The 18,889-nt window shown below is 36.1% G+C and overlaps 1 long non-coding RNA gene across 1 annotated transcript in view; it reads right to left on the bottom strand.

Moving 5' to 3' along the window:
* The window catches only part of LOC132001114 (uncharacterized), a 35,808-nt gene extending 17,197 nt beyond the window's left edge, over positions 1-18,611 (bottom strand). Inside the window, exon 1 of the long non-coding RNA XR_009399530.1 lies at positions 18,532-18,611. This is a non-coding gene — a long non-coding RNA (uncharacterized LOC132001114). The remainder of the gene's footprint in view (positions 1-18,531) is intronic.
* Between the last annotated feature and the right edge of the window lie 278 nt (positions 18,612-18,889).

The following is an 18,889-nucleotide window of genomic DNA, read 5'->3' as shown; positions in this document are numbered from 1 at the left end:
ATCATCTTCTCATTTGGCTAATTTGTTCTTACTCTTATTATTGGATTAGTATTGTATAGTATTATTGTAGACATTCTTTGACTTAGATGTCCCTCTTATGTACCATCCCAGCATCTTATACTATTTTTAATAACTTACACTTCTATCATAACACCAATTAAGCCTTATTTTATTGGCATGTATTTCTTGAAAAATTACAAGTAACTCTGAGTAAAACTTGTTTTTACTGTCTAATATAGCCCCAGATCTAGCAAAATCCAAGAACATAGCAGGCAGTCAATAAACATTTACTGAAGCAACAAATAAACACTTAGATAGAAGTGATGACTTACCAAAGAGTCAAGAATATGTAGTCTAAAAAACATCTGTCACTTCCTGATAAGTACTCCTGGAAAGTCTTAGAATAGATTAATGTTAACATTAAGGCTATGATTAAATGGATTATGGTCCCTAAGAAATGCATGCCTATTAGAAACTTAGTCCTCTAGGAAGTAAGCATCCAACCTGCAATAGCCTGATTCTCAACGTCCAATTTTACAGTGTTCATGACACCATGTTTTCTATATTTAGAATTCCTTCTAATGACTTAAGCCCAATAAGACTATAGTCTCTGAAAGTGCAGTTAAGAGAGAATAACTAAGTGTTCATGAATTTTAAAGTAATCCCTTTACAATTGCTTATAACTATACCATAGCTATGCTCTAAAAGGGACAAACTCAGAAATAATTAGAGTTTTGGTCATCTTAATACATATGAAAACTTTCTTTTTTTCCCCCTCTATTCCTTAATAGTTAACATGTATAATAAGGAGTGGTTTTCCTACTTGTAATTCCTTTAATTTAATATAAGATTAAAGAATGGTCTATTCTTTATGTTCAATTACACATGGATTTCATGTTAAATTGGTTTCAAGTTATAAGAATGAACCTATCAATGTTAAGAAAAAATGAAGCTGAATACATACATAAAACAGAATTTAAAAAAAAAAATCAATCACCTCCTAAACCTGCAGCAAATACTTTGAAGAGTTAACAATTACAATTATGTAAAGAACATTATTTCTTCCAGGATAACAAGGAAAAACTCATTTAATATCTAGAAAAGGACTTTTACAAGATAGAAATTAAATTTCCTCTCATAAAAGAAAATAAATTATTTCCAAAGAAAATTTCACTCAAGAATTCCTAAATTGAGATATTATGATAATCTCTCATAATAACCAACCAAACAGTTATTTATTAATAATTCATTACTATACCAGATATAGCGATAAAAACAAGATGCCCTTCAATGGACAAATGAATAAAGAAGATATGGTCCATATATACAATGGAGTATTATGCCTCCATCAGAAAGGAAGAATACCCAACTTTTGTATCAACATGGACAAGACTGGAGGAGATTATGCTGAGCGAAATAAGTCAAGCAGAGAGAGTCAATTATCATATGGTTTCACTTACTTGAGGAGCTTAAGGAATAACATGGAGGACACTGGGAGATGGAAGAGGAGAAGTGAGTTGGGGGAAATCGGAGGAAGAGACAAACCATGAGAGCCTGTGGACTCAGAAACAAACTGAGGGCTTTGGAGCAAGGGTGGTGTGGTGAGCCTGATTGTGGTTATTGTGGAGGGCATGTATTGCATGGAGCACTAGGTGTAGTACACAAACAACGAATTTTGGAACACTGAAAAGATATAAAAATAAATTAAAAAATAATACATAGGGCAGCTACTTGAGGACTCTGATAAGTAAATAACAAGAAGATCAGAAAAGAAACACAGAAATCAAAGTATTACTGAACTGACAGTGAGTTTTAACTTTTATTTTACTTTGGAATGTTTTGGCCTATACTTAGTTTAGTCTGAAACTCAAAAATGGGGCACAGAAACAAAACAAAACAAAACCCTAACACAGGACATCTGGGTAGCTCAGTCAGTTTTGTGTCTGACTGCAACTCAGATCATATTCTCAGATCCTAGGATTAAGCCCCATATTGGGCTCCACATTCAGCAGAGTCTACTTCTCTCTCTCCCCCTGCCCCTCCCCCTGCCCCTCCCCCTGCTTGTGTTCTCTTTCTTTCTCTCTCTCAATAAATTAAACTTTAAAAAATAAAAGACAAGACTAACACTAACAGAGAGAGCAAGAAGTCCATTTGTTTTTCTTTTTCCCATTTGCTCATGCCCCAGCCCCAAGCAATCCAATGGTCGCTCAGTGACCATAACAGAGATGGCAATGGAAGAATGTGTGTCTAAAACTTTATGTGACAAGAACCTTCCATCTCCAATCATATGAGCTGTACTCCAAAGAGGATAAGAAATCTCCCCCCCCACCCCCCGACCTACCTCTGTCCTCTTGCTGTTTTGTACCAGATACGGAGTGAATCACAGGAAGAGTGTGAGTGGAATAAAGACCCATGGTTATGGCCAGCAAACCAAAAAGGGAAGCTAGAAGAAACAGAAAAGCACAGAGAAACTTGCAGAATGAAGAATGTGAGAAAATGATACCATAAATTGCTTATGAATCCTGTCCTCACCCACAAGCTACATATGCATATATTTGAACTTGAACAGCATACCAACAACTCTAAAAAGTGAACCATGATGTAGACCACTACCCAGATCTCACACTGGCCACTGAAAATGATACATACACAAAAAAGACCCTTTGCACTATAAAAGCTTTGGAAACAAAACCAACATTGAAAGAAAGCTGCAGAAAGCTGGTTACAGTTTATGGTCTGAACCCAGATAGTCCAACTGCCAACTAAAACAAAAGTATCCATATTTTTCATATGATTTTAATAAGACCTAGAGTCTCATAACATAATATTCAAAATGTCCAAGATATAATTTAGAGTTACTTGATATATGATGGATGAACCAGAAAAATCTCAACTCACAATGGGAAAGACCATCAACAGATGCCAATGATGAAGTGACACGGATTGTATAATTATCTGACAAAGCATTAAGCAGCTATTGTAGGGGTGCCTGGGTGGCTCAGTTAAGCATTTGTCTTTGGCTCAGGTCATGATCCCAGGGTCCTGGAATCGAGCCCCACTTTGGGGTCCCTTTCTGCAGAAGCCTGCTTCTCCCTCTATCACTCCCCCTGCTTGCATTCCCTCTCTTGCTGTCTCTGTCAAATAAATAAATAAATAAACGAAATCTTTTTTAAAAAATAAATAAATAAAGCAGGTATTATAAAAATGCTCCAATAAGTAAGGGGAAATAATCTTGAAATAAATGGAAAGGTAGTAAATCTTGAAATAGAATATATTAAGAATCCAGTGGAAACTCTAGAACTGAAAAATACAATAACAAACTTAGAAACTTACTGGACGGGCTCCATAGCAGAATAGAGATTGCAAAGGAAATTACTGAATTTAAAGACAGAGTAATAGGGACTGTATCTGAAAAACTGACAGAAAATGAATGAAAAAATTAAATTAAATTACACAGAACAACAGGAATCTGTAGTAGAGTAACAAAACGTCTAACAGTGATATCATCTAAGCTGCACAGAATCATGAAATGTTTATAAAAAAAATTTTTTGAAGAAATAATGGTTGAAAACTACCCAAATTTGGAGGAAAGACATATACTTACAGGTTTAAGAAACACACTAAACCCAAATAGAATAAACCCAATGAAATCTATGCCCAGACCTATCATAAACTGCTGAAAACTACAGACAAAGAAAATATCATGAAAATAGCAAGAGAAAAATAATGTATCATTTACAGGGAAAAATTATTCAAATGACTCATGTAGGCCAGAAGGAAGTGGAACATTTCATAATATTCTTAAATGTTGAAAAGAAACAATTACCAACCCAGAATTCCATATCCAGAGAAAGTATGTTTTAGGAATGAAGGTGAAATGGGGATATTCTCAAACAAAGGTAGATAAAGCAAGAGAATTTCTTGCCAGTTGATATGTGCCAAAAGAAATGTTAAAGAATTTCTTCAGACAGAATGGAAAAAATATCCAAAAGATGCCTATAGCACTGAGAATGAAAGAAGAGCTGCAGAAATAGTAAATATTTGGGACAATATAATACACTATTCTTATCCTCTATAGTTCTTTAAACTATGCTTGATATTTGAAGGTAAATATTTTAATACTATCTTGATAGGGTTTTCAATGTATGTAGATATAATACATAAAACAATTACAATGTAAGGGGGCATAATAAAAGGAACTATATGGGTGAGAGGTAACTGGGTGTTTCACTGAAAATAAATTCTACAGGAGTTAAGATGGCAGAGGACTATGGGACCCTATTTTCATCTGGTCCCTGAAAATCAGCTACATAGTATCAAATAATTCTGAACATCTGCAAAATCAACCAGAGATACAAGAATTGTTACAATTCTACAAATAGAAAAGTGGCCACTTTTTTGCAGGTAAGGAGGTGTGGAGACATGAACCCAAGGTGATATATGGGAAGATAAACCGGGCAGAGGGAGCCTCCACTGGAATGCAAAAAAGTACTTTTAAAATTTTGCCTCAAAGGTGCTCAAGAGACAAAACAAGTTGGAATCCCAGGTGGGAGAATATGGCCTCAGGATCCCCAAGGTCACAAAAAGAATAGGGGTATCTGAATGCAGCAGAGTCCCCAGCACTGGGGACTGCTCAGTGTTTCCATAAATCAGAAATACTGCACTATTGGGTGACCACTCTCTAAGCAGGGTCCCAGCAAGAGGCAGGACCTTGGCGATACCTTCCTCACTCTCTCCCAGGAGGAACACTGGAGGAGACCATCACCAGAATTCATAAAGTTTGGACACTTGAAAGGAAACGGGATCATGTGCCTGAGATAAAAATGTTCAGTCACAGGATGGGTGAACACAGAGTTCAGACAGAAAGAGAAACCAGGGAGACAAAACTGATTGACTGCTTTTCTGTAAGGGCTCACTGAAATGTAGGGGACATGGACACGAACTTTCAGCTCAGGGCCTAGAGATTGGGGCACTGCCATTTTCATCCTCCACACTAGCTCCAGAGTCACTTACACTAAGACTAGTCCCCTAACAAGGCGCGGTGCAATTCCTCCTGGGCAAAGACACCTGAGAATCAGTGCAACAGGCTCCCCCAGGAGACCAGCAGAAACTTTCAGTGAATGCCAAGTTTACAGATCATAAAGAACTGTTAACTTTAGCTCTTGGGCAAAGAAATGTATAGCATTCATGTATTTTTCTTATTATTCTTTAGTCTTTCAGCTTTATATTTTATCTTTTCAGATATTTTCTTATTTTATCAATTATTTTTAAGTCATTTTAATTTTCATTTTTACACTTAGGTTTTATACATTTTTTTTCTCATGTTTTGCTTCATTGTATTCAACTTCATTTTTGGATATTATGTTTTTGTTTCTTTCCTATTTGGGATCTAGTTTCTTCTAACAAACAGACCAAAATACACCCAGTATCTAGTTCATTGTTCTGTTCAACTTCTTATTTGATTTTATTCTTTTTTTTTAATTTTCCTTTCTTTTTGGTTTCTCTTTTCTTCTAATTTGTGTACTGTATATTTTTATGGTGTCACTATTGCTATTCTTATATTTTCCCTCTCTTTCATATGTCCATTTTTTTCTGGACATAATGACCAGATAGAAGAACTCACCCCCAAAAAGAGAACAAGAGGCAGTACTCACTGCCAGTGATTTAATAAATATGGATATAATTAAGATATCAAAACTAAAATTCAAAACAATGATTATAAAGATACAAGTTAGGCTTGAAAAAAAACAGAGAAGACACAGAGATACCCTCACTGAAAAATAACTAAAATCTAATCAGGTGGAAATTCAAAAGGCTATTACTGAGATGCAATAAAAAATGGAGGCTCTAACTGCTAGGATAAATGAGGAAGAAGAGTCAGTGATAAAGAAGAAAAATGATAGAAAATAAGGAAGCTGAGAAGAATAGAGAGACAATTACTGGATCACAAAAAGAGACTTCAAAAACTCAGTGATTCCATAAAGCAAAATACTATCTGGACAAGAGGGGTCCCAGAAAATGAAGAGGGGTGGGCAAAAGGTTTATTTGAACATATTACAGCTGAGAACTTCCCTAATCTGGGGAAGGAAACAGGCATTCAAGTCCAGTAGGAAGACAGAATCCCCCTCAAAATCAATAAAAATAGGTCAACACCTCAACATATAGTGAAGCTTACAAATTTCAGAGATATACAGAAAATCCTAAAAGCAGCTTAGTACAAGAGATCTTTAACCTAGAAGAGTAGAAGCATAAGGCTAGCAGCAGACTTGTCCACAGAGACCTGTCAGGCTCAAAAGGACTGACATGATATATTCAGCAAGCTAAATGAGAAAAATATGAAATCAAAATACTTTATCCAGCAAGGCTGTCATTCAGAATAGAAGGAGAGATAGTTTCCAGGACAAACAAAAACCAAAAGAATTTGTGATCACTAAATCAGCGCTGCAAGAAATATCACTGGGAATCCTTTAAGTGAAGAGAGAGGCCAAAAGAAACAAAGACCAGAAAGGAACAGAGACAATATCAAAAACAGTGACTTCACAGGTAATACAATGGCACTAACTAAATTCATATCTTTCAATAATAACTTGTAGTGTAAATGGGCTAAATGTTACAATCAAAAGACACAGGCATCAAATTGGATAAAAATCAAAACCTACTGATCCCCTGTCTACAAGAGATTAATTTTACACCCAAAGACAGCTCCAGATAGAAAGTGAAGGGGGGAGAATAATTTTTCATACTAATGGACATCGAAAGAAATCTAGGGTAGCAATCCTTATGCCAGATAAATTATATCTTAAACCAAAAACTGTAATAAGAGAAGAAGGAGGACACTGTATTATAATTAAAAAGTCTATCCAACAAGAAGATCTAACAATTGTAAATATCTATGCCCCTAAAGTGGGATCAGCCAGTTACATAAACCAATTAACAACAATATTAAAGAAACTCATTGACAATAATAGTAGGGGAATTTAATACCCCACTCACAGCAATGGACAGATCATATAAGCAGAAGATCAGCAAGAAAACAAGAGCTCTGAATGACACACTGGACCAGATGGACTTCACATACATGTTCGGAGCATTTCATCATTTCATACTAAAGCAAAAGAATACACATTCTTCTCAAGTGCACATGGAATATTCTCCAGAACAGAATACATCCAGGGTCACAAATCAGGTCTCAAAAATCTCAAATACAAAAAGATTGAGATTATACCATGCATATTTTCAGACCACGATGCTTTAAAATGTGAAATCAACCACAAGAAAAAATTGGAAGGACCACAAATACATGGAGGTTTACAGAGCATCCTACAAAAGAATGAATAGGTCAACCAGGAAATTAAAGAAGAATTTTAAAAATACATGAAAGCAAATGAAAATAAAAACACAACAGCTCAAAAGCGCCTGGGTGGCTCAGTCGTTCAGCGTCTGCCTACGGCTCAGGTCATGATCCCAGGGTCCTGGAATCAAGTCCCACATCAGGCTCCCTGCTCCGTGGGAAGCCAGCTTCTCCCTCTTCCACTTCCTCTGCTGTGTTCTTTCTCTCTCGCTGTGTCTCTCTGTCAAATAAATAAACAAAATCTTTAAAAAAAAAAACAAAACAAAACAGTTCAGAACCTGTGGGATGCAGCAAAGATGGAAGTATACAGCAATACAGGTCTTTCTCAAGAAACGAAAGTCTCAACTACATAACCTACACTTATACCTAAAGGAGCTAGAGAAAAAACAGCAAATAAAGCCTAAATCCAGCAGAAGAGAAATAATAAACAGTAGAGCAGAAACCAAGGAAACAGAAACCAAAAGTACAGTGGAACATATCAATGAAACTCAGAATCGGTTCTCTGAAAAAATTAATAAGATCGATAAATCCCTACCCAATACACAGAGGTCAGTCACTTTTCTATATAAACAATGAGGCAGAAGAAAGAGAAGTTAATAAAACAAGCCCATTTACAACTGCACCAAAACCCATAAGACACCTAGGAATAAACCTAACCAAAGAGGGAAAGGATCTGTATTCTGAAAACTACAGAACACTTAGGAGGGAGCCTTGGTGCCTCAGATGGTTAAGTGACTGCCTTCAGCTCAGGCTATGATCCTGGGCTCCTGGGATTGAGCCCTGCATCAGGCTCCCTGCTCTATGGGAAGTCTGCTGCTTCTCTTTCTGCCCTTCCCCCTGCTCATGCTCTCTCTCTCAAATAAATAAAATTGTAAAAAATATTATAGAACACTTATAAAAGAAATTGAGGGAGACACAAAAAAAAATGGAAAAACATTCCATCACCATGGATTGGAAGAATAAATATTGTTAAAATGTCTATGTTACCCAGAGCAATTTACACATTTAATGCAATCCCTATCAAAATATCATCAACATTTCTCACAGAACTCGAACAAACAGTCCTAAAATGTGTATGGAACCAGAAAAGACCCTGAATAGCCAGAGGAATGTTTTAAAAGATAAACAAAGCCAGAGACATCATAATTCTGGACTTCAAGGGGGTATTACAAAGCTGTAATCATCAAGACAGTAGGGACTGGCACAAAAACAAACACAGATCAATGGAACAGAATAGAGAACCCAGAAATGGACCCCCAACCCTATGGTCAACTGATCTTTGACAAAGCAGGAAAGACTATCCAATGGAAAAAAGACAGTCTCTTCAAAAAATGGTCTTGAGAAAATTGGACAGCCACATGCAGAATAAAGAAACTGGGCCATTTTCTTACACCATACACAAAAATCAACTCCAAATGGATGAAAGACCTCAATATCTTGGAATCCATCAAAATCCTTGAGGAGAACACAGGCAGCAACCTCTTCCACCTCAGCTGCCACAACTTCTTGTTAGATACATCTCCAAAGCCAAGGGAAACAAAAGCAAAAATGCACTAATGGGATTTCATCACGATTAAAAGCTTTTTCACAACAAAGGAAGCAGTCAACAAAACTGAAACGGCAACTTACAGGATGGGAGAAGTTATTTGCAAATATCTTATCAGATAAAGGGTTAATGTCCAGTATCTATAAAGAACTTATCAAACTTATCAAAAACTTATCAAAAAAACAAATAATCCAGTCAAGAAATGGGCAGAAGACATGAACAGATATTTTCCAAAGAAGACATCCAAATGACCAACAGATACATGAAAAAATGCTCCACATCACTCAGCATCAGGCAAATACAAATCAAAACCACAGTAAGATACCACCTCACACCAGTCAGACTAGCTAAAATTAACAGGTCAGGAAACAACAAATGTTGGTGAGGATGCAGAGAAAGGGGAACCCTCTTAATGGTGGGAATACAAGCTGTTACAGCCACCCTGGAAAACTGTGAAGATTCCTCAAAAAGTTGAAAATAGAGCAACCCAGCAATTGCACCACTAGGTATTTACCCAAAGAATATAAACATAGTGATCAGAAGGGGCACCTGCACCCCAATGTTCACAGCAGAAATGTCCACAATAGCCAAACTATGGAAAGAGTCCAGATGTCCATTGACAGATGAATGGATAAAGAAGATGTGATATATATATATACAATGAAATATTACTCAGCCAGTAGAAAAAAATGAAATCTTGTCATTTGCAACAATGTGGATGGAACTACAGTGTATTACGCTGAGTGAAATAATTCAATCAGAGAATGACAATTATACAATTTCCCTCATTGTGTGAAATTTAAGAAACAAAAAAGAGAATCACAGAAGAAAGAAGGGGAAAATAAAATAACACAAAATTGTAGAGGAGAGACAAACCATAAGAAACTCTTAACTACAGGAAACAAACTGAGGGTTGCTGTGGTGGAGGGTGGGGGCGCGGGGGATGGGGTAACTGGGTGATGGCATTAAGAAGGGCACCAAACGTAATGTACTGGGTGTTATATGCAACTGCAATTGTCAATTAATTGAATTTAAATAAAATAAATTTTTTTTAAAAGAAAAGACATTCTAGGGAGACAAAAGTAGATGTAAGAATTGCAACTGCAATGTGACTATCCATAGGAAAATAACTTTTGAAGTCAGAAAAAAGACTAATTAAGGATAGACTGGGGAGAGGTGTAATGTGAAATTCTTACATTGCATATAAGCATCCTCATGATCTAAATCATGTTTATGTCTCCAGCTTCATCTCATTCTTTCTTTCCTGCACTACCACATAAAAATTACTTTCAATTTCCCAAATAGTCTACATGCATATGCTTTCATAACTCTGTACAAGCTATTCTTTCTCATTAGATATCCTTCTTTCCTTTCTTCACCTGGCCAACTCCCAGTTTATTTGTCAAGGTAAGCTGTGGTGTTTCCTTCTCACACAAGCCCTCCCAAAAATAGCTTTTGTGACTTTCCTATGCATCTCATTTTATTATGGTTGTCATGGTGCTTAAGAAAATATATCATCTGCTTATGTTGTTAGGTATTTAAATAGTATGCTGCTATATGCACAATATAAAAATTCCAAACAATAAAAAACTTCATAGATAAAAAGAATAAAAATTTTACATGAAGTAACATTACACACTCTTTCACTTTTCCTAGATTGATGTGTGTTCTTCCAGGGTTTTTCTACTAATTTACATAAGTGCACACACACAAATTGGATAAGACTATTTGCATTGTTTTGCCACTTCTTTTTCACTTAAAAGTGTTCCCCAAATTTCTATCCATGTCAACACACATGTATATACTCCAAAGTATGCAGATGGCACACTATACCCTTTTGATAAAAATATAGTTTATTTTCAATTTTTTCACTATTTAAAGAATGTTCAAGCAAACACTTTTGTGCATAAAGATAATTTACTCATATAAGTTACATCCTTAAACTGTGGAATTTCTAAGTCTTAACACAGGCAATTTCAGTTTTGCTTGAATTCTGCTATACTGTGTAATAAATCTCCATTCCACTCATTTATTCAACATGTATTCATTGAGTACCTACTGTGTGTCGGGCACTACCATAAGCACTAAGAATTTAGCAGTGGACAAAAACATTGTAAATCAATTCTTTCATGGAGTTCATGTTCTAGTGGATAAAAGCAGATGATATATAAATAAACATATACCTCAGGTCTGAGAAGGAAAATAAAGCATAATAAAGAGATAGAAAGGAGTAATATTTGCAATCATTCCAAAACAGCATCCCTTTTTCACATTCTGCCTTATATGTGATACTATCACCCACCTAATCTTCAAAAACTGGAATATATTATTTCTGATTCCCATGATTGGTAAGGCATGTGTATCTTTCCATACATTAACTGGCCATACATTTTACCTGATTATTTTACTCAGTAGACCATAAGCCCCTTGCAACAAATAATCCTATGTTTTTTTATCCCCAGAGCCTAGCAGAGTACCTGGCATAAAATAGGCTTAAAAAATGACATCTTTTTGATGGAAGGTATAAGAACAATCTGGGTTTTTGAAGAAAAATCAACAAGGAAAAGCAATGTTGTGTAATCAACCAGTAAACACCTACTAGACTAGAAGAGAATGTTCCTTGATCTATGAATTTCCTGCAAGGCAAATAGTCATTTACAAACTTCATGTAGTATTTTCTCATCAAGAAATTCACAAACTGCCTCCTCCTCTATAAATCCCCTTCTACCAATGTTATTATCATACACTGAGTTCACCAGAATTCTCATGTACATATTGTAGTAATAGAGCAGTCCAACAAAGGATTTTTTCTACTTCAGAATACATACATATTACACATACATATGAAGATATGTTTTAGACATGTATAATTGTACAGCTACAGATCTATTAATTTTTAATAAATTACCTTTAATAGAAAAACATAGAAATGTTATAAACAAAGGCAAACTCAGACATTTGATGGTTATATATTATATTAGCATTTTCTATATATACTTTGAAATTCATTAATAAATTTTACTCTCTCCAGCACAGCATGAGACCTGACTAAGCAAAATTAAAAAAATAATAATAAAGAATTGGCATTAAAGTTCAAAGAAAGCAGAAGTCTATAAAATGACATATCAAATGAAGACTAGAATTCCCTATAGCCTCCTTACTGCCATCTCTCCACCAAAAGAGACAAAAGACTAAAGGGAAAAAAAGAGCGAATAGAATGAAGGAAAATGTTAGTGGAAACTATTTCAGATGAAAGACTTTAGGGTAAAAAAATAAAGTTCTACATTAATGGAAGAATATAAACTATAAAATTGTATTACTTTTATTATCACGCACTAAACACACACACACACACACACACACAAATCAGAATTATTCAAAGGGAAGAAATACGGGGCACCTGGGTGGCTCAGTTGGTTAAGCCTCTGCCTTCAGCTCAGGTCATTATCTTGGGGTCCTGGGATCAAGCCCACATTGGCTCTCTACTCAGCAGGGAGCCTCTTTCCTCCTCTCTCTCTGCCTGCCTCTTGCCTACTTGTGATCTCTCTCTCTGTCAAATAAATAAATAAAATCTTAAAAAAAGAAAATAAGAAATACAGGGCGGGGAACTTGAACTTAAAAATATTCAAGTATAGTAAAAATCTTAACCAAAATTAAATTGAAAATTGCTTAATTAAAAATTTTCCACATAATTTCCAACACATGTATTTAAGCATTAACAAGACATCAAAGTAAAGTGATCTATATTAGAAAGATTTTCAACAATAATGTTGAAGCCAAGAGTATTCTAGTTAAAAAAATCAGATTAGCTTGAATACTCCATATACACCCAAATATACTTTTAAACTGAATTTCAATTTTATGCACACCTACATACACGCACACACACATATATAGTCTGTTTTCACAGAGATTAGTTTACACTCTAAAACGCAGTATTTCTATTTAAAAAGCTATTAGATATTGCTATTAGTTTTTAAGGAAATATTCAATTCCCTATCTCTGAACACTTCTCAATCTGTATAATTTAGGAGTAATCAAGGCTTCTCATTACAAAGAAAGAATTTCCTGCTTCCTTCAAAGACCAACCTCTCCAATTCTATTTCATCCCTTCTCAATTTTTCACAGGGTTTGTTCCCACAATTATCCCCTCTCTCCTGCATCCCTTATTAATCTCTTCAGCTTAATTATTTCCATCAGCTTACAAACATAGTCTGGTATCCTGTATCTTAAAAATTTTACATACAAAAACGGAAAAAAAAAAATAAGCCCTCTTGCCCTCATATCCTCTTCCAGTTACTATTTTTTTCCAGGAGCTATTTCTCACCTCCCTTTCACTGCAAAACTTCTTGAATGTGTTAGTGATATCTGTCTTCCTCATTCCCATACTCTTGTCAGGTCACTCCACTTGGGCTTCATTTTTTAAAAATCATTACTACACTAAAAACTGCTCTCAGGAAGGTGCTCACCATGATGCCAGCTCCCACAGACACTTCTCTGTTATCCTGCTGAACCTCAGGTCATTTGGCAAGGTAGATCATCCCCTTCTTCCAAAGACATTTTCTTCTCTTAGCATTCTTAACACACAAGCTAGTTTCTTTTCCTCCTATTTCAATGACTATTTCTTAAACTTTTTTGCTGACTCTTCTTCTTCCCCCATTGGGAAGCAACCCAATGATGAGCTCCATTCTCTTCTCTACATCTCCTCCTTCAGTATTAAATACAATGTATATACAAATGCCTCTCAAATTCCATTCTATAATTCTGATCTCTCTCTAAAATGCAATAATCTTGTGCTCAACTGTGAATTTAACATCCACACTTGAATTCCTAGTAGCATCTCATAATTAACAAGTCCAAAACAGAAATTCTGATTTCAATTTGTTCTTCCCCCAATCTTTTCCATCAGAATAAACTCTATTTATCAAACTGATTTCTTAAGAACAGTGAGAATCTCTATATTAGCTATGTATTGCTCTATAACAATTCACTCAAACAACAACTTTAAACAACAAACATCTTAGTCTTTGTAGGTCAGGATGCCAGATATAGTTTAGTGGTTCTAGCCCAGGGTCTCTCATAAGACTGCAGTCAAGGTATTGTCCAAGGTTGGTCATCCAAAACTTTTAGTAGGTTAGAAGAATCCACTCTAAGGTGGCTTACTCAGTCAGTGCTGACTGTTAACATAAGGCTTCAATTCCTTTCCACAGGAACTTTTCCAAAAGACTGTCCAAATAGTCTCATGATATGGCAGGCAACTTCCCCCAGAGCAAAAGATCCAAGAAATAGCAAGGCAAGAACAGGAATTACTTTTATGTAATTGAATGTGAATGTCAAGATTCACATTCATTTTTGCAACATCCTATTGGTTACCCAGGTTGGCCTTTCTTGGTTTGCAATGGGTTAACATAAGGATATGAACACCAACAAGCATGAATCACTGGGGGCTGTCCTGGAGGTTGGCTAATATAATCTCTCATGGAGAAAAAGAAACCATGTAACTGAATTCTTCATGGTCTTTTTTAAATTTTATTTTATTTATTTTTTGACAGAGAGATCACAAGTAGGCAGAGAGGCAGGCAGAGAGAGTGGGGAAGCAGGCTCCCTGCTGAGCAGAGACACCACCCCCTACCCCAATGCAGAGGTCAGTCTTAGGACCCTAAGATCATGACCTGAGCCGAAGACAAAGCCTTAACCCACTGAGTCACCCAGACGCCCCTCTTCATGGTCTTTTAACCCAGGTGTTTTTTAACCATAAATTGTTCCACTACGTAAAAACAGAACACAGAAGAATAAGGAATGTGGCAGTCTGACCACAGGCCCCTGTCATCCTCACCTTCCCAAGCTTCAGTAGACTTACATAGTGTGTTTGAGACTATGGGATTTACTAGAAGCTTTGGAGAAGTAAGTTAGGGACTTTCATATGCTATGTACTAGAGAGGAGACTAAAAGTCTCATGAAGTAAAACTTCCCAATAAAGACAAAAAGTTATAGGACCCCAAATTAGCTTAGTTGTCAAACACATGAGAACCTCCTCAAGAAGGCCAGCATCTGACCGTGAGCAATCCTGATAATCTCCCCAATGTAGTTATGTGGCTTCTCTGTTATCTATACAGAGCTCTGTAACATACTAAAATGATATAAAACCTTACCAAGGAATTGGATGGCATTCTTCCTAAGAAATATCATCACCACTAGCACTCTTGAAAAAATTCTTTTTTTTTTTTTTTAAAGATTTTATTTATTTATTTATTTGACAGAGAGAGATCACAAGCAGGCAGAGAGGCAGGCAGAGAGGAGGAAGCAGGCTCCCTGCTGAGCAGAGAGCCCGATGTGGGACTCGATCCCAGGACTCCGAGATCATGACCTGAGCCGAAAGCAGCGGCTTAACCCACTGAGCCACCCAGGCGCCCCTTGAAAAAATTCTTTTACGGGAGATCTTCTGATGGTAAGTGACAAAAATCCAAGCAAACAAACAAAAATTATACCATATGATCAAATTCTAGAGAAGTAAGCTAGCCTCGGAAAGACTAAAACTAGTACTCTCTGACTTTCATTTCTGTTTCTCTTTAAGCCTCTGTGTGTTTTACAGAGTAGAAGTCTCATTAACTATAACTATAGCCCGCACTGGCTCCTGGCTCCTATCTTCTCAATTCAGTTATCAGAAAAAGATAGCTCTTCCCTCTTAATCCAATATTTCAAAAAACCCTCCTTGACTCAGCTTGGGCATGTGACCACCTCACTGAATCAGGGGAGCAAAATGCTATAACTCACTTATATTGTGTTCATTCCTGAGAGCAAAGAACATGGAAGAGTCCATTCAGAATACATGTTATAGTAGAATGAGTTCTTTGAAAAGGAGGCATGCTATTCCCAAAAGAAATGAGAGCCATTGCCAGACAAAACAATGAGTGTCAACTATACTTCTAACCCTAAAATATAACAGCTGTCTACATATTTGAGAATGCAGGATTTTGGGAAATGGATGGTAGCAAAATAAAAAATAGTTATTTTATTATTTTCATGGTCTTAACAAGTCTTTACTGGGACTCATCTCAGTTACTGATGGCAAATTTTAAAAAATCTCTTATAAGAACATATAAATTAAAGCAAATCAATGCATACAATAAAAAAAATCAGCAGCTGGGGCACCTGGGTGGCTCAGTCAGTTAAGCATCTGTCTTTGGCTCAGATCATAATCTCAGGATCCTGGGATGGAGCCATGTTGGGCTCCTTGCTCGGGAGAGAGTCTCCTTCTCCCTCTGCCCCTCCCCCTGCTCATGCTCTCCCTCTCTCTCAAATAAATAAATAAAATCTTTTTTTAAAGAATCAGCAGGTCAAAGAAGAAGGTCATTTGGGGGCATTTATAGTGAGTTACTATAAAACATAAAGGTGTAAAGGAAATTAGATCACTGAATTCAAAGCTCAGTTGGAAGAATTCTCTCAAAATTTACAAAAAGAAAAAAAAAAACAGTAAAATAAAAATCCTAGAAGGAAGAGCATTAGAAAAGTAAGACAGACCCAGGATATCAAATAACCAATAACAGTTTCAGAAGCATGGAAGAAACAGACTGGATCAATACAAAAGAAAAAAGAGGAAGTTTTCTCCGACCAGACCAAATATTAGTCAAGATTTATGAACTCACACTCATAACTAGACATATGGAATGATGGAATGCCTAAACTTCAAAAACAAATAAATCTTACAACCATGCAGAAATATTTTATAAAAAGTTTCCTAGGAAGAAAAGTTAATTGGATATATATCACCTATATACAAGCTTTGTTTTTAGTGATAATCCATTCACCAAATATTTATTAAATTCCTATGTGCTGTTTAGCAGTTGGAGATACAATAGTGAACAAATGAGGTACAGTCTCTGCTATGGAACTTATATTCTATTGGGACTAAATGAAACTCCATGCAAAGTAGAAAAAGCTTACTGAGATAATCTCTGTCAAGGTAGGAAATTTTTGTATTTCATATCTTGTTTCCTCATATTTAAGAGGTGATACTACATTTTATTTTATTTTCTAATATTTGTTTTATCAATTAGGATTAGTTTCAGCTCTAAGCCTGAATTAACAGAGGTTCATATTTCTCTCATAAAAAGTTCACAGGTAGGTGGCCTTTGGGCATTCTAGCAGCTCAGCTCCACAAAATCTTTAGAAATCCAGGCTCCTCCATCATAAATATGTACCCTGTACCTACCCCGCCACACCAAACACACACACACACACACACACACACACTCATACACACACACACACACACACACTCCCCCAATATTGTTTGGGAAATCCAAGGAATTAGCATTTTGACAGGTACCCCAGGTGATCTTAATGTGTTTTTTTTTACCCACCTGAGAAATCCCAAAGTAGGGGAATGAGGAAAAAAATGATCAAGTGAGTCCCCAAAACCAGGTAATGAAAGAAATAAAATTACTTCCAAGAATCAAACAACGAAATCAATAGTTACTAAGAGCAGAAATATATAGTTAACTAAAGAAAGATAAACCAAAAAATTAATTAATTGAAGAATAAAAAAAGAATCATAAAACACCAACATCTGATAAAACCCTAACTTTTAGATATTTTCTTACCTATAAAAACAGTCAACATGAAGGTGAAGGATGCAAAGTAAGCCACAGAAACAATGAAAGTATCTAAGAGTCCTAAAGGCTTTCTCAAGATGTGACCCCCACTTTTCTCTGCATGCCTTTTTAGAACTTCAACTATTCTCTTGTGAAAAGTTTGGATTTACTTTTCCTGCTACCTTCTAAAACATGTCAGATGATACTCTGTAATTTTAAATTAATTTTATGTCATTAATAGAATCCTCAGATTATGTCTTAGAAATTTAGGTAGTATTAAGCTATAGCAAAGGCTGCAATGAGATAATTTTCAGCTAAGGAGCTAGGCAAAAATGCAAAATGAATTTGGCTTCCGCATTGTCATCTCCATGTCATTCTGAAAGGAAATAGGAGGCAAAAGAAAGGACAATATGTTATAAAGCCAGATAAACAATAGTTAACATTATTTTGTAACATCTATCATTCTACTTGCCCTTAACACAAATGCAAAACTGAGATGATTGTTCCCATTTACCAAGTCGTTTTTGAAAATTCCTAACCACTGGTCCTGTTCAGAAAAACAGATGCATCTCCATCTAAATTATCTGAAGTTCAATAGCTAAAATAAACTGTAGACCATTATACTATTCCTCCTTAGAACACTTTCCCTTACCTCGCCTTTTGGCTAAGTCCTATCCTTCTAAATTGCTGTTTAATTTCCAAATTAATTATTCTACAGCTTCAAATCACTCAAGCAACCTCTCAGTATGCTGTACTAAGGCTTTCTTAGTATCAGTTTCAGACTGGTGATAGAGCGTTTTATTTCAATAAAAATAAAAAGTATGAAGCCTGACCTCCGCCAAGGAGACGTGCGACTTTGGGCAAGTCTCTTCAACGTTCAGAACTTAGCTTATGTCATTTGAAAAATGACATTTTTAAAGTGCATAATCATGATTTAAATTTAACCATGATTCTTGTAAAGACATGCCAGATTTTCTTCAGCGGAGCAATTTGACAAGTTTTACATAACCTTTCCCAAGCCCTTCGTCGTGTGTACTTACTGGAAATCTACTTATGCTCCATTTTACCACGGAATTAAAGGGGAGAACGGAATCATGGCCCCCAGCTAAGATGTACCAGGATGACCGCACCGCAGCCTACACCCAGGAAGCTTTACAGAAGCAAAAGCAAGGGTTTGTCAGGTGAAAGCTACGCCCAAGGGGTTTGTCAGGTGAAAGCTACGCCCCAGAGGTGCTTTGTTTTACATGCCAACCACTGCTGGAGATTCTGTAGGGCCAGGCAGAAAACGCTTGGGGTTTTGTTTTTCTTCTTCTTTTCAAATTTCAAATTCCCTAAAGCCAAAGGCAGGACTCCAAACCATCCAGTCTGTGGCTAAACGGCCTCACCGGTTCTGAGTGT

Source organism: Mustela nigripes, chromosome 14 (genome assembly GCF_022355385.1).
Source record: "Mustela nigripes isolate SB6536 chromosome 14, MUSNIG.SB6536, whole genome shotgun sequence".
NCBI classification, from domain to species: Eukaryota; Metazoa; Chordata; class Mammalia; order Carnivora; family Mustelidae; genus Mustela; species Mustela nigripes.
The sequence above is the reverse complement of the archived record's forward strand: the minus strand, read 5'-3'. Positions and strand labels throughout refer to the sequence as shown.